The sequence below is a fragment of the Ovis canadensis genome, chromosome 2, assembly GCF_042477335.2.
Source record: "Ovis canadensis isolate MfBH-ARS-UI-01 breed Bighorn chromosome 2, ARS-UI_OviCan_v2, whole genome shotgun sequence".
Classification (NCBI taxonomy): domain Eukaryota; kingdom Metazoa; phylum Chordata; class Mammalia; order Artiodactyla; family Bovidae; genus Ovis; species Ovis canadensis.
In genome coordinates, this window is record NC_091246.1 from 134,104,768 (window position 1) to 134,132,147 (window position 27,380).

Below are 27,380 nucleotides of genomic sequence, written 5' to 3' on the forward strand. Positions count from 1 at the left end.
CTTCTGAGATCCTACATTCTCTCACTTTGCAGACTTATCCTTTTCAGAGTCTCTCATTCTCAGTTTAAATTTTAAGTTTGTGTGCTTCCGTCTGTCTCCTCTTCTCTTTCTCTTTCCTCTCTTTGGACAATTCTATCCCCATCATGTCTTCCCCTTATGCCTCCTAAATTGTTTGCATCTTCATTTTTCTCCCTCTTGGAGTCAAACACACTTGCCTACTTTAGTTTCTTGGCTTATTCACACTGGAACTGAAAGACTCATATCAAGAAAATATGTGATTCTTGGTATTTCCTTAGGGGTCCAGTGGCTGAGACTCAGCTCTCCCAGTGCAGGGGGCCAAGGTTTGATTCCTGGTTGGGGAACTAGATCCCACTTGTTGCAACTAAGAATTCATATACTGCAATTAGAGATCCTGCATGCCACAGCTAAGACCTGGTGCAGCCACGTAAATAAATAATTTTTTTTAAAGAAAATATGGAATTCTTAATGGCTTAGAAGCCATATCCATCAATAAGCAAGTCTGAATAAACCTTAGCATAATTATATTGCAATACTCTTTTTTAAAGGCTTCCCTGGGGGCTCAGACAGTAAAGCGTCTGCCTGCAATGCGGGAGACCTGGGTTCGATTCCTGGGTCGGGAAGGTCCGCTGGAGAAGGAAATGGCAACCCACTCCAGCACCCTTGCCTGGAAAATCCCATGGACAGAGGAGCCTGATAGGCTACAGTCCATGGGGTCGCAAAGAGTTGGACACGACTGTGCAACTTCACTTTCACTTTTTAAAATCAGTTCCAATTTTTAAAGAAATTACTTCAGGAGTGGTTTTAGATAAACAAACAAAAACAAGTACAAACTTGAGGCCGTCGGTTATTGAGCAGTATATAAAAGTTGTGGGGAAAGGCGCTAGAAAATAAAAGCTAAAAAAGGGCAAGAACTTCCCATTTGGCCCAGAGCCAGGGTCCATTCTACATGAATCTCATCAACATCCTGTCTAGCTGAAAGTAAACAAAAGTAAATTGAGGTATAATTGGCAACCAGAGGATAAAGCATTCTGCTGAAGCTAGAGAAACTCAGTTCCTAGTGTCTGTGACTCCTCACTCCTCACTGTTCTAGAGGAAGCCAATTTAAGTGCTACACTTTGAGTATAAACATCTTTGGACTAAGCATAAGAGGTAAGTGAGGAATGTTTTAGTGGTTAGGGAACCCGGAGGATTTGGGAAGGCTTTATTCTGGTAGATGCCACTAATGAAAGAATATGCATTACTGTCACAAAAGCAAATTTCTCTTCATTCCTAAATCAAATTATTCACAGAAGAAATGAAAGTCGCTCAGTCGTGTCCTACTCTTTGTGATCCCATGGAATAGTCCATGAAATCTTCCAGGCCAGAATACTGGAATGGGTAGCCGATCCCTTCTCTAGGGGGTCTTCCCCCAAGGATCGAACCCAGGTCTCCTGCATTGCAGGCAGATTCTTTACCAGCTGGGCCACCAGGGAAGCCCTCACTGAAGAAATTCTTAATCAAATCACAGTTTATGAGGAATAGAGTGTATATATTTTGGCTACCTGATACAAAGAACTGACTCACTGGAAAAGACCCTGATGCTGGGACAGATTGAAGGCAGGAGGAGAATGGGATGACAGAGGATGAGATGGTTGGATGGCATCACCGACTTGATGGATATGAGTTTGAGCAAGCTCTGGGAGTTGGTGATGGACAGGGAAGCCTGGAGTTCTGCAGTCCATGGGGTCCCAAAGAGTGGGACGCGAATGAGCGATTGAACTGAACTGCAAGTGTATATAATTTGTGTCCATGTGTTCTATAATTATGGAAAATTAATCTGTATACTCAACTATTTTTTTCATTTCTTAGAAATTCTTAAGTTTTCTAAATAAAATCTTTGTGCTGATAGCTGTTATCGTCTGAAGTCTTACATGGACCCCAATCTGTTAATGCCCATCAAAATATTCCAAGGGTGCATTTGGTAAAGAAATAGGGCCAGGGGTGTTTGTGTGTGTGTGTGTGTGCAAAGAGAGAGAGGAAAGAATGGGATTAAGAGATGATATAATAAAACATTTATTAAATTTGTATATAAGAAACATGAGACAAAATATTAGAAGTTTTACAACACATAAGATTTAGTTAAGAATTTTTAAATACTTATTTTAAAGATGTCTACTTTCACATGTAAAAACACTTACATATCTCTCATTATGTTCCCAGTAACATGTCTGTTTTTCTTTTTTTTTACTTTTGTGATCATTTTTATACTTGAATCACATTGAAAACATTTTGTGAGCTCTCCACATGAAATTATTTTTAAACCTATTTTTCTTGCAATATCCAATGTACTACGGATACAGCAGGACATACATACAGTTAAAAGAACATCATTTTGTTTATTATTCTTTGATGACACTTTACTAGGAGTGATTTATATTCATCTAGTTTAAAGATGAGAACAGAAAATTATAAATCTTAGAGACAGTAAGTATGGAGCCAGCAATTCAATGACATTTATAAAGAACATAATCTTAGATAGCTGTCCACTAATAAGTTTCTGAGCATTTTGCTTGGCAGACACATTTATAACACAGGGAAGAGTCTGCAAAGGCTTTTATTTCAATTATTATGAAGATTCTCCAGGGTGACTCTTGGTGTCTGGGATGAAAGGCCATTGTAGTTAGTCGATACTTTTTCCACTACTCATTTTCTCTATTATTTTCTCTCCTAATAAGATTGAAGTACATTATTTACTTGTTTTAGGTTTCAAGATCTTAAAAAGGGTAAAGATGTTAGACTTTACAATTAAGCAAAACCCTAAGGTACTGGGGGGATCCTCTCTGTGGAAACCTGTCTTGTCAAGAGTTATTGAGCTGATGTCTAATTATCTATACTGACTTCTATCAGAAGGCAACTGACTGTTGCATGTTAATACTGAAAGTAAGCATCTGAGCTAATCAACAGATGAAAACTTCCCACAGGATTCTAAGTATAGGCTTTCAGAATGTTTTGATTATTCAAGGAGTCTACATTAATTTTGAAAAGGGCACTGAAAACATCCCCAAACCAAACTCTTTTTTTCAGAAGAGTTAAGTTAAAATAACGGGAAGTAAATGGTTGTTCATGATGCACTGTTGATTTTCTTCAACAAGGATATTTGCATTTCCTTATTTATGTACTTTAGACTCTGCCAGTTCACATATTCCAAAGACTTCTGTCCTAAACAAGTGATCATCAAAGCATGGCATTTATAGGGAAAGAAGACAATTACCAACCTTTGTAATCTGATGCTGTTTGGTGATTATTGCTCATGTGTTAGACACTCAAAATTCTTACGCTGTATTAGTCTATTACTCTGTTACTTCTGTTTACAATGCATAACATTTTTTGAGAAAAGGAAAGTTTGGTTTTATAAATATGTTGATGGGGAAATTACTCAAAGGAAATCTAAAGCTAAGACAAAAATTACTTAAGATTTCTTTTTCCCAACCTCAAGGTTTAAACATTTTTCTCCTCTTAGAAAAATAATTTTTGAATTAATTTAAAACTATCCAAAATGGTTTATGTATTAGTCCAGATTCTTATTGTACTAGGATAATTTTTAACATCCTTCCTAAGTTACAGCACTGATGTTCATCTTTAAGATAGTAATAAACTAGTGTCAACTAGAAAGGACTTCCCTGTAGCTCAAACAGTAAAGAATCTGCCTGTGAAGCAGGAGACCAGGGTTCGATCCTTGGGTCGGGAAGTTCCTCTGGAGAAAGGAATGGCAATCCACTCCAGTATTCTTGCCTGGAGAATTCCATGGCCAGAGAAGTCTGGCAGGTTACAGTCCGTGGAGTCGCAAAGAGTCGGACATGCCTGCGTGACCAGCACACATACAGTGCTGACTAGAAGGCGCCACTCGCCATCTGCCTCTACAAGGAGCAGATCACTAGTCGCTGCAGCCGCTCACCTTCAACACACCCTAAAGGAGTTCAGGGCAGAGACCAGGAATGAGGCACTCTGTGCTCTGGGAAAACCGGCAGAACAGGCCTTCAGTTAGATATTTTCAGAAGAAATTAGCCCGATTTCTTGCATCTTCTCCTTCTAGGAAAGCACTGAAATCATTGACGGAGGTGTCTGCTCCTCCTGCCCAGCAGCAACCGTCTTGTGACTAGCAGTGACAAGAAGGTCACAAGACAGTTGCTGCTACTTATGAAGAGCAGATGTCTCCATTAATGACTTTAGTGCTTTTCTAGATATGAACATTGGAGTGCATGTATATTTTCGAACTAACGAAAACATTAATAGTACTCATTGCGCGACATGCACTGTTCTACTAAACACTTCATAAATAATCCCATTTAACAACTCAGTGCGGTAGAAATCATTATTTTACAGACAAGGAAACTAAGGCAGATGGCTATTAAGTAATCTGCCTAAGATCACATAACCAGTTAGCAGTGGTTGAGGAATTTAATGTAGCAACCAGACTCTGGAGTCTATACAGATATTTGTCAGCCATTTGAGTTTGCTATTCTATAAAAGCTAACCATAATCTGAATAGGTATTAAGAGAATAAAATAAATATATGTAAAATTTACACAAATGCAAAATATTCTTGTTGGCTTAACGAACCCAAAGAGAAGTCTGGATATTAGATCCAGCAGCGAAAATGAAGACAGTTTTACACTGGAAAACATAAGTCATCTGAGAAAAAAAAAATGGAATTCAGGTGTGATCTCAGGTCCAGTGTCCTCTGGGATAATAACTGCCACTGTCAGAACTACAGACTTCAAATTGGCACAGATACATAATACAAAGTTATTGGACAAGATACATTGCTAAAAGGCCCAATACCTATGAACACAGGTACATAATACAAAGTTATTGGACAAGATACATTGCTAAAAGGCCCAATACCTATGAACACAGGTTATAATATTCTGTTTTGAAAGTTTTGCAAATATGCCCAAGTGCTGACTCTCAAATATAAGAAAATATTTTACATCGACAAAAATGTATAGAACATACAACAATCAAAGTTAAAAGAAATTTGTTCTCATTGCCACTCTCCAGTCTAGTCTCAAAGCCTCTGGTTTCATTTCTCAATTGATATGTCTTAATCGGTAAAGCTTACATTCCATGAGGGCAGAAGATGCGGGAGTGGAAACAGTCCAGAAAATGCACAAAAAGCCTGAAGGTCAACAGGAGATGAACCCTGAAGAAAGAGGACCACAAAATCTCTCTCGTCTATGTTGCCTCTTCATGAAAAAAGTTAAGGAGCCCTTAATAATCTAATACTTACAATATAGGAATAAAACTATTTCAAACATTGAAACTTAGAGTATTTTTAATTGATTGTTAAAAGGCCATTTAAAACAGCCATGTACTCTGTATTTGCTGAAAGGAAGCTAAGAAAGTCTTAATCATGATGTTGATTTCACCCCAGCTTTGAAACTCCTAAGAGGAAATTTAAAAAGAGAGAGAGAGAATGTCTGCTGAGCACAAGAAGACTATATCTTTCTGGAATCACTAATCTAATTCCGCTTTACTTTCCATTCTGGGCTTAAATACAGACTTTTAGAATGAGACAAAAAGAAAGTCTTCTAAAAAAACAAGTAAAACTTCACTTATATTTTCTAGCGATCATTTGGCTTTTACAATTCTAGTAATTTTTCCTCGAAAATAAAACATTTCCTCTTGTCTAGACAACATAGCCTGCTTCCTTTTCAGATGGGGCTCTTGGGACCCTGGGCTCTGTCTCTTTTCACTCACATCATCTATGATTCCACATGAACCAGGGCTGTGTGGCCCTTCCACACTCCAAATAAGAAACCTTGCAAGGTACTGTTTCCTATCATTCTTGGGCCACTGCCATCACTAAACTGTTTTGAAAAGCATTTGTTCTTGTTTTATTTTGTTGTTGTTGTTGTTTTTCAATTTACCCTTGTAAAGTCTCATCTTCATGACCTCTGACACTGGCTTTGGGTGTAGGCATACTCAAAAAGAGAAAACAGCAGGCGGTGGTTAGGGAGGTGAATTCCTGTGGGGAAGACAGGTTGATTAATCTAACAGAGCATGCCAAGTTCAGGATAGTTTCGAATACTAAAACTGAGAAGTAAACGGCAGTGCTAGCGTGCTGGCAGACAGCTAAACATTTTCACTATACGCACACGTGGAGAAACGAGGCATTTTGCTGAATTGCCTTTAACTACAGAATACTGACTTTTAAAACTATTTCTTCCAATTTACAAAGACTTTTATAAGGCTATTTTTTTTGAGAAGGGGGAGCCGTTTTCCTTTAAGGTGTATTCTTCAGGAACCACTGTCTGCACCCTCACAGGGCATCACTGTTGTACCTTGTCAGCATTCTCAGGAAGGGATCCATCCCATGTGTCTTTGCATTCTCACAATGCTAGCACAATGTGTTCCTAGCAGTTGAAGGTATGCATGTACATATGTATCATTTACTTGTCTACCCATTCATCCATTTATTCATTCATCTAATTTATTAGACATATATTGAGCTTCTCTCTACACTGTGAGGCTATAACCACAAAGAAGACATAGTCCTTGCTTTCAGTGAATTCATAAAGTCTAGCTGGGAAAAGAAACTGGGGAAATAACTGTGAACACCACTTGAGAACACAGATAATAGGAGTTGGTACAGAGTACACTGGACCCCAAAGAAGGAGAAAATTGATCAATGGGGATTTTTTTAACAGTTGTAAAGAGTATTACATGTATATTTTCCATGCAAGGAAATGAATTTGCAGACAGGCGCTTAACTGCAAAGATCTAGAGACACAAAATAGCACAGCAGCTGGTTCATCAGTATATTGCTGGGGGAGAAGACCCTGACAAGGTATCAACAAGATGATTTTCAATGGCAGGAGGCATTTCTCTCACAGAACACAAGTAAATGGCAAGCTTATCCATGTAATACTTAGGAAATCTTAATTAGGTTGATCACTTTAAAGAAAAATATTAATGAAGTGTATTGAGGTGCTTTCAATAATAGAGCCCATGCCAGAAAAAAAGTATACATGCTAACAGATTTTCACAACAGTAAATGTTCTAAGTGCTACCTCATGAAGCAGAAAGAGTTATAAAATCATATCCTTTTTGAAGAAACTGGTTCACTTTATTTTCATTTATTATAATGATTTAGATCTAACAGAAAATTATAGCATCTATAACAGTGTCTGGCACATGTGGGCACTCAAAAATGACTGTTGATGGAAGTTCCTCATCAGGCTGCATGTGACAAGTAAAGAAATGCTTCGGATACTGCCCGTGGCTCTCCACTTGTTCCTGTTCCTGTTTATTTGATAACTAGAGTCTTTTTCCCTTGCGGTCCCCAGAGTTAACGTTTACTCTGTTTCTTTTCAGTCCCTACTCATAACTAACCTTTCCCCTGCCCTACACAGAGCTGGAGATGCTTGAAAATGTTGTCCCAAGGTATGACTGAGCAGGTTTGAAGGAGGCAGTCATTGAGTTGCAGGGACCACCATCAGCAGCCATTCAAAACACACAAATCGCAGAGGGGAAAGCAAGAGCTTGGGAGCTGCTGCAGTACAGAAGCAGAGACCTGCCTCCTCCTCCGAGCTCTCTCTGTTCTCGACTATTTGGGTGCACAGGGCGAGGGCGTGGGGTGGAGACGACAGTGAAGGAAGCGCAGCAGTGAGAAGGAAGCAGGCAGAGGACGAGGCTGCGTCACAGAGGGAGCCGAAGGCAGTGACACAGAACCTCAGGGCCAGACCAGATACCACTGCACACCCCAGAAAGGCCCCTCTGCCCTGGCTCCCGCCGCTATTGAGGTTTCCCCTTCTCTGTCATTCTGCTCCCTCCAGTACCCTTTAGAACCCCTTTCCTGAGAAGCCCTTCACTCTGTTCTGCAATGATCTCATTACGCTTTTCATCAAAATGAATCAAGCAGTCAAATTATTAGCTAGATGGGTTTTTAGAGACCAAACTCAAATCCCTCATCTCACATTTAAAGGAAGAGACAGGAAAAGACTAGCTTCTCATCCAAACCCATATCTCTAATGCACAGCAGAGATGAAATGCTGTCTCCTGACAACCTCCCCTTCCCCCTGCCTCCCACCAAGTCAAAGGCCATTCTACTAGGTCAGGTTATCACTGTTCCTACACGACTGGTTAGTGGATGATTATGGCTTCAGGTAGGTAGCACACATCAAACCTAGACTCTGTCTTCTGTTTCATTAACACTTTCCAATAAATCACCAACTGGTATTGAGTCCTTTTATCCAGTGCTCTGTTCTTTTGTTCCATTTTCATCCACTCAAACACATACTTTCAAGTTCCAACCTCAGCTGTCCTGCTCTTCCATGAATCCATCTATCTCAATTCCAGTACAGTACTCTTTCCTTCTGAACTCATGGCACCTCTCATCTGAACCTTCTGAACTCATGGCACCTCTCATCTGAACCTTCTGAACTCATGGCACCTCTCATCTGAACTTTATTTCATCAGCATGTTTTTACTTTCTTAAGTTCTTGAATTGCTACTTGACTTACTTTTCTGTATCTTTTCTTCTTACCTATAAGGCAATATTCCAGAAAATTTGGAAAACTCAGCAGTGGCCACAGCACTGGAAATAATCAGTTTTCATTCCAATCCCAAAGAAAGAAAATGCCAAAAAAAATATTCACACGCCAGCAAAGTGATGTTCAAAATTCTCCAAGCCAGGCTTCAACAGCATGTGAACTGAGAACACCCAGATGTTCAAGTTGGGTTTAGAAAAGGCAGAGGAACCAGAGATTAAATTACCAACACCCGTTGGATCATAGAAAAAGCAACAGAATTCCAGAAAAACATCTGTTTGTGCTTCATTGAATACACTAAAGCCTTTGACTGTGTAGATCAAAACAAACTGTGGAAAATTCTTCAAGAGATGGGAATACCAGACCACCTTATCTGCCTCATGAAAAATCTGTATGCAGGTCAAGTAGCAACAGTTAGAACCGGACATGGAACAATGGACTGGTTTCAAACTGGGTAAGGAGTATGTCAAAGCTGTATATTCTCATCCTGCTTATTTAAATTATATGCAGAGTATGTCATGCAAGATGCCAGGCTAGATGAAACACAAGCTGGAATCAAGATTGGGAGAAATATCAGTAACCTCAGATATGCAGATGACACCACCCATATGGCTGAAAGTGAAGAAGAACCAAACAGCTTCTTGATGAAGGTAAAAGAGGAAGTGAAAAAGTCGGCTTAAAACTCAACATTCAAAAACTGAAGATCATGGCATCCAGTCCCATCCTTCATGGCAAATAGATGGGAAAACAATGGAAACAGTGACAGACTTTATTTTCTTGAGCTCCAAAATCATTGCAGATGGTGAATGCAGTCATGAAATTAAAAGACACTTGCTCCTTGGAAGAAAAGCTATGACCAACCTAAACAGCATATTAAAAAGCAGAAACATTACTTTGCCAACAAAGGACCATCTAGTCAAAGCTATGGTTTTTCCAGTCGTCATGTATGGATGTGAGAGTTGGACCATAAAGGAAGCTGAGAGCTAAAGAATTAATGCTTTTGAACTGTGGTGTTGGAGAAGGTTGGAGAGTCCCTTTGACTGTAAGGAAATCAAACCTGTCATTCCTAAAGGAAATCTATCTTGAATATTCATTGGAAGGACTGATGCTGAAGCTGAAACTCCAATACTTTGGCCACCTGACGCGGAGAACTGACTCATTGGAAAAGACCCTGATATTGGGAAAGATTGAAGGCAGGAGGAGAAGGGGATGACAGAGGATGAGGTGGTTGGATGGCATAACCGACTCAATGAACATGAGTTTGAGCAAGCTCCAGGAGTTGGGATGGACACGGCAGCCAGGCATGCTGCAGTCCATGGGGTGACAAAGAGTTGAACACGACTGAGTGACTGAGCTGACTGAGGAGACAGTCTTCTTGATGTAAAAACCACATTTGTTTCCGTGTTTACTCACCAACTAGTGTTGTGCTGTGCACAGGACAGAAATGTAAGAAATATTTGCACAATGAATAGACCCTGGGAAGAGAATTGATGCTTTAAGAAAAGAAAGGCTATAATAGAAGATAAACATTTATTGGCATGAAGACCTTTGTTTGAATACTCTGTAAATCTTGCTATATAGTGTGCTTACACATAGCAAACAGAAAAGAGGGCCAGGCAAAGCATGAAGATTCTTTGGACCTAACTTGTGTTTAAGAATTAGATAAAGAGGGAGGAGAAAGAATTGTCATTCAGTTTGGGCTTCCTTGTTGGCTCAGGTGTAAAGAAGCTGCCTGCAATGCAGGAGACCTGGGTTCAATCCCTGGATTGGGAAGATCCCCTGGAGAAGTGAATGGCCACCCACTCCAGTATTCTTGCTGGAGAATTCCATGGACAGAGGCGCCTAGCAGGCTAGGGCCCATGGGGTCACAAAAAGTCGGACACAACTGAGCAACGAGCACTTTCACTTTACCTAAATCAGAAGAGTATGCCTATTTATAAGGATTTCAGAAAGATAGTACTGATGATCCCACGTACAGGGAAGCAAAGAAGACACAGATGTAAAGAAGAGACTTTTAGACTCAGTGGGAGAAGGAGAGGGTGGGATTATTTGAGAAGAGCAATGAAACATATACATTACCATATGTACATAAAATAGATAACCAGTGCAGTTTGATGCCTGAGGCGGGGCGCCCAGTGCCAGTGCTGTGACAACCTGGAAGGATAGTGTGTGAGTGGGGTTCAGGACCAGGGGACACGTGTTTGCCTATGGCTGATTCATGTTGATGTATGGCCAAAACTATCACAATATTATAAAGTAATTATCCTCTAAAATAAATTAATTTAATAAAGAGAAGAGTATGCCTAACTTGCTGATCATGAAAGTTCTATCCAGGTTTTAAGTTCTATGTGCTATAACCCATGCTGGTAGTTGGAATTTGGAACCCATATTTGCAATATTCTACAAAATGTTTTCCTCATTATACTGCAAATCTGGCAAATAACTTCACCCTTCAGTCCTTTCCTTGTTGAACTTCTGCCTTATCCTGAGAAAATATGGAAGGACATGACTTCAACCCTGGGATTTTGGTTTGTTTGTACTCTTAATGCTGTTTCCTCATTAACAATATAATGCATGAAAAGCAGGGCCTAAACCACAGTTAGTTCTATAGTTGAGTTACATCATAGGTAAAATAAATTTCACTAGTCAGATTAAAGACATATCTGACTTTGCAGTTCTATATGTAGAAATTTAAATATAAAGTCTTAGAATATCAAATTACAAATAAACCCTTGGAACAAAATCTGTTCATACATTAGGGGCTGTTTGCAGCCAAATTTTATCTAGTAAGCTCAATGTTCTTGAACGTATTCAATTTTCTATTAATAAATTGAATATGGTAAACACATTAAAGTATATCCACAGTCTTTCCTTGACTGGACCCATAAGAAGGGACAGAGCTCAGCACATAATCAATCTGTATTCTTTGTAAAAATATATTTATTTCCTTAGAAAGAAACCAGCTACCAGATGGCACTTTATACATGTTACTGCTCAGGACAAACCACTTATATATATAAAAAATTTAAACCTTAAAGTATCCCCAATAATTTAAGCTTTAGTTACTTATGTTCATTTCAAATTTAAGCAAAATTCTCTCCCTTGGTTCAGTTCTATTTAAACTAAATTACCTCCACTGAGAAAAAATAACACCATTTTTAATAGCATTTTTAATATCTTGCTCTTACCTAGAATTGCATCTTATGTAAAAAAGAAGAAAAAAGGCTAATATATATCCCACATACTTCTCTAGGTAGAAGTACAACAATAAATGTTTTACTTTAATTCAACAAACTATTATGCATCAGTTATATGTGGGAACGTGTACCACTCTAAAGGCAATCATTTGAGTTTGAAATAGACTTGCTCTGCTCTCAGTCAGCCTTCACCGTTCACTTGTTAGGGTATCTCTGATGTCTTTAGCCACATTACACAGACAGAATATTAGAAAAAATTGAAGTCTTCAGTACAAAATTTCTAAGAAGCATTATAGCAGCAGCACACCATTGGGGAAAAAAAGAGAGAGAGAGAGAGAGCTTAGTTTTGGAGTGAGACAGCTATGAACTTGAATGCTGACTCTGCCTTCCAATAGCTGTGTGATTTGGAGCAAGTTAATTAACCTCTCTAAGCAGCAGTGTCTCCATCTGTAGAGTATTGCCTATCTTTGGGATCCATGTTCAGCCAGCTCAGAGAGGTGTTGCCACACTGGTTAATAAAGAGTTGAAACACTTCCACACATTAATAAATAGCTGCTGCCTAAATTGCACCATGTGAAATGCCTCACACAGATATTCCTAGGATTTAGTGAGATAGCAATGCCTCACGTTAAGCAGGAATGTGTCTTCTGTATTATAAACTGTCCTATATATGCTCAGTGTCATAGGACTGAATGTGTCCTCTTTGGCTTGTCAGGAAAATCTCTCACTTCAGAAGATGATAGAGCTTTTGCCCCCAAATTATTTCTTCTTTTCTTTGATGGCTGGCAATTCTGATTACCTGTCTTGAATGTAGACATATTGATATTTGCTTGCCCACTCAATTATGGCTGACTCTGTGACCCCAAGGACTGTAGCCAGCCAGGCTCCACTGTCCATGGAATTTTGCCTGTCCAGGCAAGAATATGGGAGTTGGATGCCGTTTTCTTCTCCAGGGGATCTTCCCAACCCAGGGATCGAACCGGGGTCTCTTGAGTCACTGGCATTGGCAGGCAGATTCTTTATCACTGTGCCACCTGGGAAGCCCTATTAGAAATCTTAAAATGCAGGGGAAATGAAGGATTTCTAAACTAAATAAAAATGAAATAGTAGAATGATTTTGAATTTCAAAATTACTTGCTTTTTTATCTTCAAGCCAATTCATTAAATTAATGATGTGTATATTGTTTCTATGTTTGTATGGTTTGACACTGTGTAATCATAAATGCATACAAAATTAAGGAGAGAAAAAGGGTTTGCAATTTCATTTAACTATGAAGTATTAATCCAAATTGTGATTTCTATATTTCAGGCAAAAAAGATTCAGTTCTCAAAAACTATCATAATTTTTTTCTCCAACACTATTACTAAAGAAAATGGCTAATACAGAAAAACCAAAATGCAGGAACCATATAAATCTTTGACTTTGAAAGATCAAGTGAATAAAAACGTAAATCAATGCACTGAAAAGAGGTTTGTTTCTTCCCCTGGTTTGCTGCTGGTCTCTTTTAATAGGGAACAATAATATGAGTATACATCCCTATGTATTTCTACCCACAGCTGACCTGTGTGCATGGTTTTGAAGCATCTCAACTACTTTCTATTCCTGTTGGCCTGATATGATGTAATTAGTGTAGAATATTAGTCAGGGCAGAGAACGGGTAGCTTGCCAACCAGATTTACTATTGAAACAGTGGGTGTTGCCACTTCTAGCCATTTCTGACAATACTGTTAGGAATTAAATCATGGCATTAGCCGAGCACTATCTGGCTGTGGAAGCCTCATAGGTCATCAGTTTATGCCCTGACTCTCCAGACAAGTGGCAGGTGGAGCCACACCAGCCCCTACTGATGCCACAAACTGGAGGCTCTAGCCAGTAGATGAGGGTTGTACAGGGTTTTGTTTTTTTTAATTCATCAGGCCATATGCTGCCAGGCTCTCATGCAAATAGACAAAATTACAAATAATAAAAAAGAACCAACTGTTTTAGGGGTTGGCTGTTTTGTGTCACCATTGCTATCGATGTGAGAGGCTGGTTAATGAAAGAAGAGTCTTGGACTCCCAGTGACATCAACCTAAGGGGATGGATACTTTCAAATCCAAACTTCATTCAAGCCGTGTTAAACCTCTGCCCTCGGGTAACTCAGTGCCAGTGTCTATTTGGCTGAAAGCAGGGGAGCCTAGCTTTCCAGCTGGCCTAGAGTTTAGGCAAGCTTCTCGAATGCTCCCTGCAGCTGAGGCCCATTGTCCACAGATGTGAGGAGAGAGAAAAGGTTAAGTTTCAATTGAGGTTGGGTTAAGTTGGGGCTCGTGGGTTTATCAGATTCAGACATTTAGAATAAGCAGCTTTAGAAAGAAAACAGATTAGTCAACGCAGTTTTCTTTTTTAAAATGACAAGAAAAGTATCATTTTTGGCTATATGGAAATCCCTAACTTTTTAATATCAAAGCCTGCAAGAAAAAAAATCTCTCCAAGCAGATCTTAAATTCTTCCTCTGAAATACTTGCATTTAAAATTAAAATGTTTCCTAAACTTCTGTATAATTTCTGCTATTTCTATATTCATAATTATTACCAAGTTTCCAGCCGGTACAAATGGAGAATTTCACACCTTGGATCGCATTCACACATTTATTTCCCATTTTAAGGCAATAAACTCCCAACTAAAAAATGAAGTAGACTGACTCTGAATTCATAACTATATGTGTATATTTTAAATGATTTCATTTTAGAAACGTTGTGCTAACGTTCATTTGCACCTCTATTGGGTCACTTTGAAGCCATAATTTGCACCTTCTTATAGACTATTCAAAACCAGTTGTACTCAATTAATATGCAAAGTGTTGCATTCAAGAATTGTCAAAATAAAAGTATCATGAAAATACATGCACACACATGTGTGATCCTGAAAGAAGTTTGTGATGAGTCTCTTGTTCAATTCTTGCTGCACAGCAAGGGTATTCTGAAGAGTGTTTTGTCCACGGCCACAATACTAATAGCTAGCAGCCAGCGAAGGGAAATTGTTTTCTTTCTCTTTTCCTGACCATGTCACCACAATGTGCATTCCTTAGTGTGGCACTAGGCTTGCTCTCACCTCCTGTCTAATTTGTACTCTGAAGTATTCTTATGAAACACGCATGAGTTTAATTGTACCGTTAGGAATAATGCCTAGGTCCAAGGGCAGGGGCAGGGGCATCATAAGAGATGGTTGCAAAGGTTTGTCTCCAACAAACTGTCGTTAATACACTCTACCAAAATGTGACAGCTTTTCAATGGAGAAAAATTATTAGCTTATACAGTTAGCATTGCTAGGAAAACTATTTCATGTTATATATAAACAAGGACAATAAAGATAATGCCCCCATTAACTGTTCAAAAGAGAGTGATTAGAGTTCTATGACAGGGAATAACAGACTCTGCAGTCACTGATATTCACAATTCTGCACTCCAAATCAATTTGAATTCTTTTTTCTAATTTGAAAAGAACTAAGGAATTAAAGGGAGCCAAGGTACAAGGGGTAATGTCTTACAAAGAAAGATCTACATTTCCAACCAATTTAAAGCTGAGAAAATAGCTCCCCAGTTGACATTAACTTGAATGTGTGTCGAAGCAAGGAGTAATTCAGCGAGTTCATGACAGATAAATGTCAAGATCTTCAAACATTTTCATGTTATGGGAAACTACATAAGTGAGGAAGAATGGGTAATGTTCTAATATCTTGGTAGGAAATTTCAAGGTGTATTACTTTCATAGTGAATTATAAAATTTTAAGTTCACATTTAATGGTGATAAAATTTTCCTGTCACATGGAAATGCATGCCCCTAATGGACAAATTCATTCTGCAAAATAAAATAATTGCAAAATTTTATTTAGAATTAGTATTCATTCAAGTATGACAACTAATCATAAATTTTAGGAACAAATGTAGCTAATCAAATTTATTTGCAAAAAAAACCAAGCACATAAAAAACTTACTGATAAAAATCCCACTCTAGATTAGCCAAAGTAATAAAGCCATATATAAATAAAATACAGATGGTTCTCATATATAGAAAACAAAAGATTTAATTATATTCCCTAGTGATTCTTTTACATGAATAGTAGATTCAACCACAACTTTATCCCACTGAACTCTGGTGAAACTATTTTAAGGAATAAGAAGGCTGTTGGGGGTTTCCCTGGTGGCTCAGTGGTGGGAAACCCACCTGACAATGCAGGAGACACAGGTTTGGTCCGTGGTCTGGGAGGATCCCACGTGGCTCAGAGCAACTAAGCCCGTGCACCCCAACTACTGAGCCTGTGCTCTGGAGCTTGGGAGCTGTAACTACTGAAGGCCGTGTGTCTTAGACCCCATGCTCCACAGCAAGAGAAGCCATGTCAATGAGAAGCCCTCACCTTGCAATGACAGAGCACCCTCCACTCTCAGCAAATAGAGACAAGCTCGCACAGCAATAAAGACCCAGCACAATCAAGCAATGAAGTTATTTTTTTTTAAAAAGTAAGAAGGCTGTACTTGAGAAACAGCAGAATTCATGAACTCATTTATTTATTCATTCAACAAATACTTATTGGACTCCCAATTATGTGCCATTCTCTCCCTTTTCAAGGCACTGGACATCTATCTGTGATCAAAAAGTCTCTAACCTCACAGAGAGGCAAACCCTAAACAGGAAAGTAAGCAAATAAACAAGATAAATAGAGACTGTGGTAAGATCTATAAAGGAAATGAACAGTTAATATAATCAATAAAAGTTGAATGAGAAGAGCTATTTCAAATGGCTGAAGATGATTATTTTCCTGGTGTGAAAAGTATAATATCATTGACTGCGTCATACTCAAAGACATGCAGATCAAAGAGCAAATCTTTTCAGAGCTAAAGAGGGCTTTGGAAATCATTTAGCTTCATTTAATCATTATTCCCTCATTTTATACAATAAAACTAAAACTCAGGTGGGTTAAATGACTTACTCTGTCCTATCACTTCAGTTGAACAGTTAGCTTTCCCTGTTAAAGAATAAAGGGAGCAGCTCGGTTGGGATATATTAATTTACCAATTATTCTGTGCTGGTTAGACATACATCTAAATGGCATCACTAAATTTGGTTATCAATCCAGTTACAATGGGAAGAGACTAAATAATCATCTTCATCTAGCTAGATTGCTGCCTAACTCTTATGTGGTACGTAGACCTAAATATTTGATAACGTTTTCACCTTTATTCACTCATGATGATTTTTCTTTCCAGAATGACCTAAGAAGATTGCCATTCTTTGGATACTAGCTACATGGACACATAGACAACAAAAGCAATAAAATGATTTCCTGAACTTCGTAAGAAAGAGTATCACAATATTAGAAATCTCCTTGAGTAGACCAGATCTTAAAGTTTACTTAGTGATAGGAGCAGTACCATTGCTAGTAGTAGTAGTAATGGAGGGATAATGGCATCAAACACCAAGAAAGCATTTTATTATTAGTTCCATAATCTAATTTGATCCTCAAATAATAATCTCATAAGTTGAATGGATATTATTATAATTATTTTACAGGTGAGAAACAGAGATTCAGAGAAGATAAGTGACTTGCCCAAGGTCAAATAGCCAGCAAGTATCAAACAGAACTGAAACCTAAGTTTCTTTACCCAAACTTTGTGTGCTTTCACTAGAATACCTATCCCCTCACAAACAGGCATTACAGGATCATTGTGTACTTAACACAGAGATCCAAGTCAGAAAGAGAGACATGGTCTCAATAGCAGCTCAGTGTAAATGCACACACACACATACACGCACACACTGAGATGGATCAGCCTACTTGAAGAATGAGAGAAGCAACGGCCCTCAGCAGCCACAATTTTTTTTCCCTGAAATGTCCCATTAGTAAATTCTCAGGCATGAAGGTATTAATAGCTCCCAAGCTAGCTATCTTCTAGATTATCCTCTTGCTTTCAAAGGACCATGTGAAAGAATACACCAAATAAATGAATGTGAGTAATTATAACAGACTGATTTGCTTCCACCATTAACCTCAATGCAGTATATTTAAACTATAATGGACAAACAGAGGCAGCATGAGCTAGGGAAGCGCCCCAGGCATCAAAATGTTTTCATTAACTAGGAAATTTGTCCCACCAGGCTAAAGAAATCCACTCTAGAAAGATCGATTATTCCATCATCTTGTGGCAATATTGCTGGTATGCGAGTTCAGCTCAGCACAACATCCCTGACTGCAGATGAGCTAGCTGTGGGGATTGCCAATTGCTCACTCAGAGACTTGCATATAAAGCTCTAAAATGGCCCATTACATCAGGTGGTTCGGCGGCATCTCATGATCCTGACTTCTAGAGCAAGCATAGATAATTAATAAGGCTGACAGAGCCCATTATTTCTACACTCAAGTGCATCGTATTAAACTAAGAGACAGAGGCCACACGGCGCGTGGCATTCCCACTGATGACCATTTCTGCGGTGCCACTGGGGCTGCCACATTTTTCGCTTTCACAGGCTGAGCCCCAGGAGCCAGTCACTCTGTCCGCACACAGATCTTTTTTTGTTTTGATTTCCCTTAACTGGGAAAGCTATTTTGAGTCATTCTCACTGGTGGGACTCTGAAGCACTGGGAAAAAAGTTTGAGATAAAATATTGGCATAAAGAGAGACAAAATATAGAACTGACACTGAGCCAAAGGATGTCCAGTGTAGATAGGAGGGGAAAATATGTTCTTAGTGTATCTGTTAGAAAATAATTTTTGACTCTACCTCAAATTTTCAGAAATGGTAATCATATGGAAAAAACTGAATGAACTTTTTGAACAACCCAGTATTTGTGAATCCTCATGAATTTTCTCATAACATGAGGAATTAAAGAAAATATTCTGACTTGCTCTGTACTTTCCAATTATATGATGTTTATTTTGTTTGATAAATTCTCATTGTCATGCATAAAATAATCAGACTGAGAACTTCTACTTTTAGCAGTGATAGAAATAGCGCATTTTTATGTGTGGTGTGGCTTTCATTATAGAACTAACTACTGAAAAGTAACTGCTAAAATCAAGTAACTCATAAGCATTAAATCTGACCACAGGACAATGACATATATTTGAGACAAACACACTGGAACACAGATATCCAAATGTTTGCTTCCATCACAGTTTCTTTGAAAGGAATTGTAAAGCCTTGCTGGTTCCCTGTGGAACTAATGAGAGATTTTCAATACATATGTGTAAAAGCGTACTTACTTCACAGTTACATGGTCTTTCTTTTTTCCTTTCCCCCCTTCCTTTCATCCATTCTTCATTCCATCTTTCTTTCAACCTAATTTACTAGAAATCTAAGATCTCTATAAATAAAATATCAAATCTATCCTTAAATGCTGAAGAGTTGCCACTAGCGGTTTATAATGCAACATCTTTACCTGTGGAACTACAGTTATGAGAAGTGCTCAGTATGCCTACTATTTCATTTCATAGGGGCACACTTCTATGGCTGTGTAGAAAATGTTCACCCCAAAATGGGTCTAAATTATTTTTAAAAATTCACTTTGAAAATAGCATTTCAAATGATTCAATCACTTAATCTCAGTCTGCCACAAAAATTTCACAAATGGACCCCATCTCCAGCTAAAAAACTCTTCTTCCAAACCCCTGCATAGTTACTCTCACATGTCCAGCTTCCCATACTTTCTGATAAAGACAAAAATCCTGGACTCATCCATCACGTTGTCTTGAGACACTTTCTTCAGAGAAAAGAATAACTCCTCACAGTTGTGCTGATACACTGGAAATATCAGCATTAAAGATGTTCAGAGGGTGTTCTCTGAGCTTTGTAAGGTAAACTTTGTCCAGGACACTGCTCTGGGCTCTGCATCTCACTGATTCAGTCTGTCATTTACTGGAGGGCCGCAGGCTTCTCCCTGTCAGCTCAGGTTTATGTGCAGATAAGTCATGTGTGTAAAGCCCACTGGATGCCACACTAACAGATGCCCATAAAATGTGAGATATAGATATCTTTCTTTTTTCATTATTTTTTATCTTTTTTTTCCTCCGGGATAGATGTCATTTTTAAAGTATCTCAGAAATGAAATCATTTTCAGAGGCCATCTTAAGGGCCTAATCAGCCAATGGACATTTTTTATGATTATCTTAGGGTTGATTGGTTTACACAGAATTGCCCCCTCCAAATTCTTTCCAACTTGAGAATGGAAGCAGTCCTGTGTAGAGGATGGGCCTCACAAGGGGACAGAAACTGCTTGACATGGTGTGATTCAAAAGGATGTATTTGAAAAGGTTACCAGTCCCTCAATAATACCCTCACTGACTTTCCCCATAACGGTATCTTTATTCCTTTGTGTGTTCAAGATTATGACAGCTGAGAAGAGGGGAACAGAAAGTATGATCAAGGCACCACAGATAGAACTGATTTTCTCACAGTTTTGGTAGGACCTTGCTTGATTATAAAGATACAACGCTATGCAGATAAAGATGTAAGGAGCCTTTTTCTCCTACTAGCATTCACCATTAATTTTGAAGCAAGATTATTAATCCAGTTTACCTAACTCCTTTTTCCCCATACCTAAGGTCTAATCAATCATAGGTATTTTAGAAAAATTGATGTATGTAAGAAACTGTTGGACTTCCCTGGTGGCTCAGATGGTAAAGCGTCTGCCTACAATGCGGGAGACCTGGGTTTGATCCCTGGGTCGGGAAGATTCCCTGGAGAAGGAAATGGCAACCCACTCCAGTACTCTTGCCTAGAAAATCCCATGGATGGAGGAGCTTGGTGCAGGCTACTGTCCATGGGGCCGTAAAGAGTCGGGCACAACTAAGCGACTTCACTTTCACTTCAAGACACTATACCTTGACTTATATCTGCTGCTAAGTCGCTTCAGTCGTATCTGACTCTGTGTGACCCCAGAGACAGCAGCCCACCAGGCTCCCCCGTCCCTGGGATTCTCCAGGCAAGAACACTGGAGTGGGTTGCCATTTCCTTCTCCAATGCATGAAAGTGAAAAGTGAAAGTGAAGTCGTTCAGTCGTGTCCGACTCTTAGCAACCCTATGGACTGCAGCCTCCCAGGCTCCTCCGTCCATGGGATTTTCCAGGCAAGAGTACTACGTGTTGATTTTCACTAAAACTTAAAGATTCAAAAAATGTCAGCCCTAAAAATTAATTTAGAAATCACCTTTGAAAACACTAATAGTTACCTTGACATGCTCTGGATAAGAAAGTCCCACCCCGCATCGCTGCATTATCATTGACAACTGGTCCCTACTTCTAGAGTCCCAAATCCAAATCATTCTGCCTCCTCTCAGCCTTGAGTCTCATCTTACCAAATTGTATCAATCACTACTACCCCCACTCTGGATTATCAACCAATTACTGGGTCACTTCCCATCTTTTCTTAAAATATTTCCAACTAGCTTACATCTTGAGTTACGTTTTAGATTTATGTCTAATCCTCTCTGCTATGACTGAATGTTTGTGTTCCCCAGGCCCCACCAAAAGTCATATGTTGAAACCTAATCACCAGTGTCCTGGTATTAGAGGGTGGGGCTTCCCTGGTGGCTCAGAGGTTAAAGCGTCTGCCTGGAATGCAGGAGACCAGGGTTCAATCCCTGGGTCAGGAAGATCCCCTGGGGAAGGAAATGGCAACCCACTCCAGTACTCTTGCCTGGAGAATCTCATGGAGGGAGGAGCCTGGTAGGCTACAGTCCATGGGGTTGCAAAGAGGCTACTGTCCATGGGGTCGCAAAGAGTCGGACATGACTGAGTGACTTCACTCACTCACTCACCTTTGGGAGGTGGTTGAGTCATAAGAGCAGAGCCTTCCTGTATGGGATTAGTGCCCTAATCAAAAAGACCCCAAAAGTCCCACTGCCCTTATCCCATGTGAGGATACAGTGTGAAGAGGCAGTCTATGAACCAGGAAGCAGGCCCACAGCAAACACCAAATCTCCTAGGCACCTTGATCTTGAACTTCTCAGCCTTCAGAACTGTGTTAAAGAAATTTCTGTTGTTGATAAGCCACCTAGTCTCTGATACTCTCTTACAGCAGCCCAAACTGAATAAGAAAGCACTATAACCTGCCTAAATGTGTCTTCCTTCCTTTTTTAATAAAACTTGATGACTTCTGTTTATAAGCTTTTCTATAAAGCATTCCATAATCCTCCTGGCTTTTCCAACTTCAATTCACTTGGGTATTTTGTTAAAAATACAGAAGGAGAGTATGCATTTCTAACAAGCTTCTAGGTGAAGCCCTCAGGTACACTTTGAGTAACAAGGTTCTAGCTGGCAGAGCTATCTACTTCCTCTAAATGCACAGAGAGCAGGGCAGACATCATGCATAATTTATTCATCTTTATATCTCCAGTGAATCACAGAGTACTTGACACATCACAACACTCAATAAATATTTGTTGAGTAAATGATTGACTGAATGAATAAATATGTAACATTCAATCTGGCAATAAGAAGGTTCTTAAAACAGTATTTTTATATGCATTTTTTCTTTGACTTGCACCTTTTAAGAGCTATATATGCTTTTTGTGTCTCCAAAAACTAGGCACTCAATATAAACTGTCAATTGATTTTAAAAAAAACCATAAATTAAAAAAAAACTATCCTAGAACAATAAGTAAATAAAGCATTGTTGCTGCTAAAAAAAAAAAAAAAAAGGATTTGCTAAGTAACTGGCAAAAGCTAATAGTCTGTACATGAGTTACCTAGAATGCAAGGGTCATTTGACAAGCTGACCATACTAATAAATAGAAAGCTTTCAAGTTCATCAAAAGGCTAAATCAGAGGGCAGAAATGTTAAAATGAGCAACCAGGGAAAAAAGGTCCTTTGTAGACATAGACACACTCTAATGAGAAAAGTGATTCTGTTAGTTAAAATGCCAAGCCAGTGGTTGATATGCTTGGGAATAAAACCAAGCATTATTACTCTGGTAGGCAGATGGTGCTTTTTTTTTTCTTTCTTAATTCGAAGCTTCACTTTTGTAAATAACAATGGAAATTGAACAACTGGCACACACCAAGCTTTGCAGACTGTGTTAAGGGTGTTCAGAAATGAGTTTCCTCAACAGTCTCTGCCTTTGGAGTATTTAAATGTACACTGACTTGCAGTATGATTTATTCAGTATTTCATATCTGTGTGTTATCCTCTCATTCTGGGCACAGATGCCCAGGAGCAGGGACCTTATCTATGTACATGGAGGGCACACAGTAATACTTGCTGAATAAATAAAATATTTAGACAAACTTGGATGTGTGTGTGGCATACTAGGTATGGATCTGGTATTCAGCAGAGAAGAGTCAGGAAGGATCAGGAAGTGGAATTTGAGGCATGTAACTTGAGTGGATTCCCAGACTGGAGAGACTGCACATACATTGGATATGAATTTCTTTTTCTTAGTTATATCCCCAGAAGATGAATTGGCTTAGCATTCTGCCAGGGACAGTTTCTTTAAAAATATCATGTCATGTAAATAGATGAAAATAGCAGTGCCCTGAAGCTTTCAGAACCACTTCAAACACTGATTCTGCCATGAGATAATAAGTAAACCAGATACAAATAATTTACCAGTAGGGGCAACGTGCTGTTATCTTCTGCCTATATTACATTTGTCAAAAAAGTAATTATGGTGTTGATTCTTAGAGGTACAGGAGATATATATATATATATATATATATATACATACATATATAAATATGTGGTTCCAATAAATATATAGTTCAAAATATAATGCTTAAAATTCATGTTTTAATTAACTACTTATTCTGTAATTACTTAGACAGTTACACTTTGATTCTGCTTAAAAAGGATTCTGCAAGAACATAGGGGCATCTCATACATAGAGTATTTAAAATAGAATGGAATTAGCAATCTTTAACTTAAAATTATACATAACATTTAGCATCATTTAAAATTAGAGCACCAGAAGATGCAGATTTCTATGGCATTTTCATTATGCAGAGAGGTAAACAACAAATAAATAAGCCATACATGAATGTGAAATTAACAGCACGATAATTGCTTTATTCCTAGAGTGTGTGAGATATTAAATCCTCAAATAAACACTTATTTAACCTCATTCTCACATTATGTCTGTTGCTTTTATCAAAAACAACGTACCTGGAACACTCAAACTAAGACAGCTTCTACAGCGAGGTACAAAGTCCACCAAAATCACTGCCACCACCCCCGCTCACTCCTAGAAATTTCAGAGTGATTTCTTTGCAGGCGCTAGTATTGGAGGGATGTTAGACAATCAATAGACGGGAGAGGAAATTTGGAGGTCAAAAAAATATGCACAAGTTATTATTTTGCATATGACATCACACTTTACTCCTCTGCTAGTTCTTTAAGAAGCTTTATCCAGATGATCAGCCCAGCCATTCCAGGGAAGTGCTACCACCCCGCTGAGACCAAGTCCCTGCTCTGCCTCTCTTGCACAGGCCCCTGCTGACTTGTTACAAGACATTTATGCAGGAAACTGTTAAACCTTATACCTGCTGAATTTTTCCTTCTCAGCAAAACTTTTTGTATTTTTCTCTTGAGTCAATAGCAACTAAGAGTCGTATGTCCTGGGCCCAGCTTTGCCCTATATTCGACCCCAAGTAATAGTTTCTCCATCTTACTCAGAGCCTGAAACTTACTCATTTATAAAGAGGCTTCTGACACAACTGACGTTTCCCAGTAAGCAAGGGTTAAAGGGTCAGTAATAATGTTACCTCTACCCTCTGAATATGAAACTGCTAGAGTTCAAAGATATTTGATCTATCCTGATAAAAACATCTCGTTTTCCACAAGACACTCAAAAGTAAGGTTCAGAGGGGATGTACGGCTGGCGTACTATGACACTAACCTCTTCTAGCAGGAGGTATCAACCACTTCATTGGAAGCCGAAGACTGAAAAATACAAGGAAAAACGAGACAATTGTGAGGTCCAAAGAAAAGGAAATCTTGTTATCCCAAATAAGCATCTTTAAAAATTATTAAGTTCTATTGTTCTAGTGATGAAATTAGTATGTCTTTGTCGACCTAAACTTAAATTTGACACAATGGGTAAACTTAAGCCTGAGGCTTTTATGCCATTATCAGAGCCTCTGTCAGTGAGTGCTTTAACCTAATTACATTTGATGCAGCAAATCAACAAAACCACTGCTGGTTATGACCTCTGCCAAGAGCACTAGCGAGCTAGACAAATGGAGCTTAAGATGCTATTAGTTGTTCTGCTGCAAAGTTCCAGATACAAGCCGACAGGAGGCTGTTGCATGACTGGGGCAGGCATCCTCCAGATGGCATTCTGCATTGGCTTGTGGCAAAGCTCACAGGGGTACTGGCACATTTTCTCTGTCAAAATGAAAGTTTTCCAATTACAAGGAGATAATGCGAGGAGATGCAAACTTAATCTCTTGAACAAAAGGTTGCAAGCTGTGTAATAGCCATTTCAGGGGAGAGATTTCACTATCGTTCAATTGATTTAAACATTGCAGATCACCAAATGGGCTATCTTTCCTAATAAAATCAAGAAATCAGCTGCAGTTGATTTTATTCCCTGGAATAATGCTATAATGGTTTCATCATTTAAGGGAGAATTCTTTTAAATTAGTGTTCTTCTATTGAACTGAACCCTGCAATTATTTTTTTTTTCCCCTAATGTGTTAACAGGTACAAAGAAGGCAGTTTTCCCTTTAGTGAAACACCCAATGCCTTAAATGAAGGCTTCAGGTGTGATGCCATAACAGATCCCTATTGGATACTAGATCACAGAATTTCATTAGGAAGATTAGACATGTTAAATGGTAAGAAGGCACAATTAGCATTAAAACCTGTGAAACAATTTAGCAAAAACATTTGCTTCTTCATTTTCTAACCCAGTGAGCACTGGCAAAAATTATATGTAGAACTATTAATAGCTATGGAAATGAGGTGACATGCCTCAACACTTGTCCAAAAATATCTGACCCGTCAAAGCAAGTCAGTAGGTACTTTGTTGTAAGGTTATGTCTCAGGAAGAGGTGAGGTTGACTTGATATGAGATTCACTTGACATGAACATGCTGTGACAGAGCAGGTGGCTGTATATCCACTTCCACAAATCCAAGAGGGATGTTACACAGGATGAGAGTTTGTGTGTGCGTCTTCCACCAGAGTATTTCACATAACCACACTCCTGTACTGAATACTTTATGCAGCATTTTATAGAGTAAATGTAAATGATCATACAATTCTAAAATAAGCAAAGATCTTTCAATATTTATGTTGGATTCATGCATGTGTAAGTGAAAAAGAGAGATTTAAGGAGAATCATTCAGTATGGAGGAGGCAATGGCATCCCACTCCAGTACTCTTGCCTGGCAAATCCCATCGATGGAGAAGCCTGGTGGGCTGCAGTCTGTGAGGTCGCTGAGGGTTGGACATGACTGAGCGACTTCACTTTCACTTTTCACTTTCCTGCATTGGAGAAGGAAGTGGTAACCCACTCCAGTGTTCTTGCCTGGAGAATCCCAGGGACGGGGGAGCCTGGTGGGCTGCCGTCTGCGGGGTCGCGCAGTCGGACACAACTGAAGTGACTTAGCAGCAGCAGCATTCACTACAAAAAAATATAAACACAGATTCACAGTATTAAAAAGGACAGGATAGACTTCCAAACACTTATTAAGCAAACTCACCCACAAAAAATACTTTCGCATCAAATTCCAAAATCATTAAAGCACCTATTTATTTATTTAGAAGATCAATGTTACAAGTTTGTATAAAACTCTGAATTGCAGGCAACAGGGTAAAAGCACAGTAAGCAGATGCCTGTTTTGTTTCCATAGGAAGGAGCTAGGAAACTGCCGTTTTTGTTTTTCTTTGATGGAAAATTCAGCCAGCTAAATAAAGCATGAAGGTAAAATCTAAGTAGTCTCCACTGTAACATTGTAAGATTTGTAAATCAGTCAGAAATACAAGCAAGCCCTTCAAGTCACTCAGAAAACTTAAGATTCCAATCGAAGAGTTAACATTTTCAAGCCATGAGCATTTTTAAAAAGTCTCAACATCAGCATAAAGTGGTCTATAACAGCTGTTGTAAAGCTCAACATCAATTTTATGTTGGCTCAACTGCTAAACAGCGATCACAATGATGTCCCTTAGGAGGTATTAAAGGGCCTAAGTGGATAGCAGTCTAAAAACCAAGCAGGAACAAAACTAAGTCTTCATCTGTTTACAGAAATACCACTCCCTGTGTTCCTGTACCACCACCTAGTGGCTACGAAGCTCTCAATCGGCACGTTAATAAGCCAAACAGAAGCTGTTGTGATCACAACAAACAGAGAAGAGGAGGAAGGAAGGAGAGGAAAGAAGGGAGGGAAACAGGAGGAAAAAAAGTACAGCAAAGAGAATATGAATAGGAAAAAGAAAAAGATAGGGAAACCAAGCAAAAGCAAGTACAGACACAATTTCTAGGTCTTAAGATCTACTTCCTCACAAAATTCATAGAATGCTATCAATTAAAATTAAAACATTAAAGCCCTTTTGGGAGAAGGCAATGGCACCCTACTCCAATACTCTTGCCTGGAAAATCCCATGGATGGAGGAGCCTGGTAGGCTGCAGTCCATGCTAAGGGTCGGACACGACTGAGTGAC

General features: G+C 38.9%; 1 long non-coding RNA gene across 1 annotated transcript; it reads right to left on the reverse strand.

The window, feature by feature from the left end:
* Positions 1-2,231: 2,231 nt before the first annotated feature.
* LOC138433808 (uncharacterized) lies at positions 2,232-27,380 on the reverse strand. The gene is made up of 5 exons (XR_011254468.1): positions 27,309-27,380; positions 26,105-26,343; positions 24,614-24,657; positions 4,906-6,028; positions 2,232-4,842 (listed from the first exon to the last, which is right to left on the reverse strand). It is a non-coding gene; the product is annotated as an uncharacterized lncRNA (long non-coding RNA).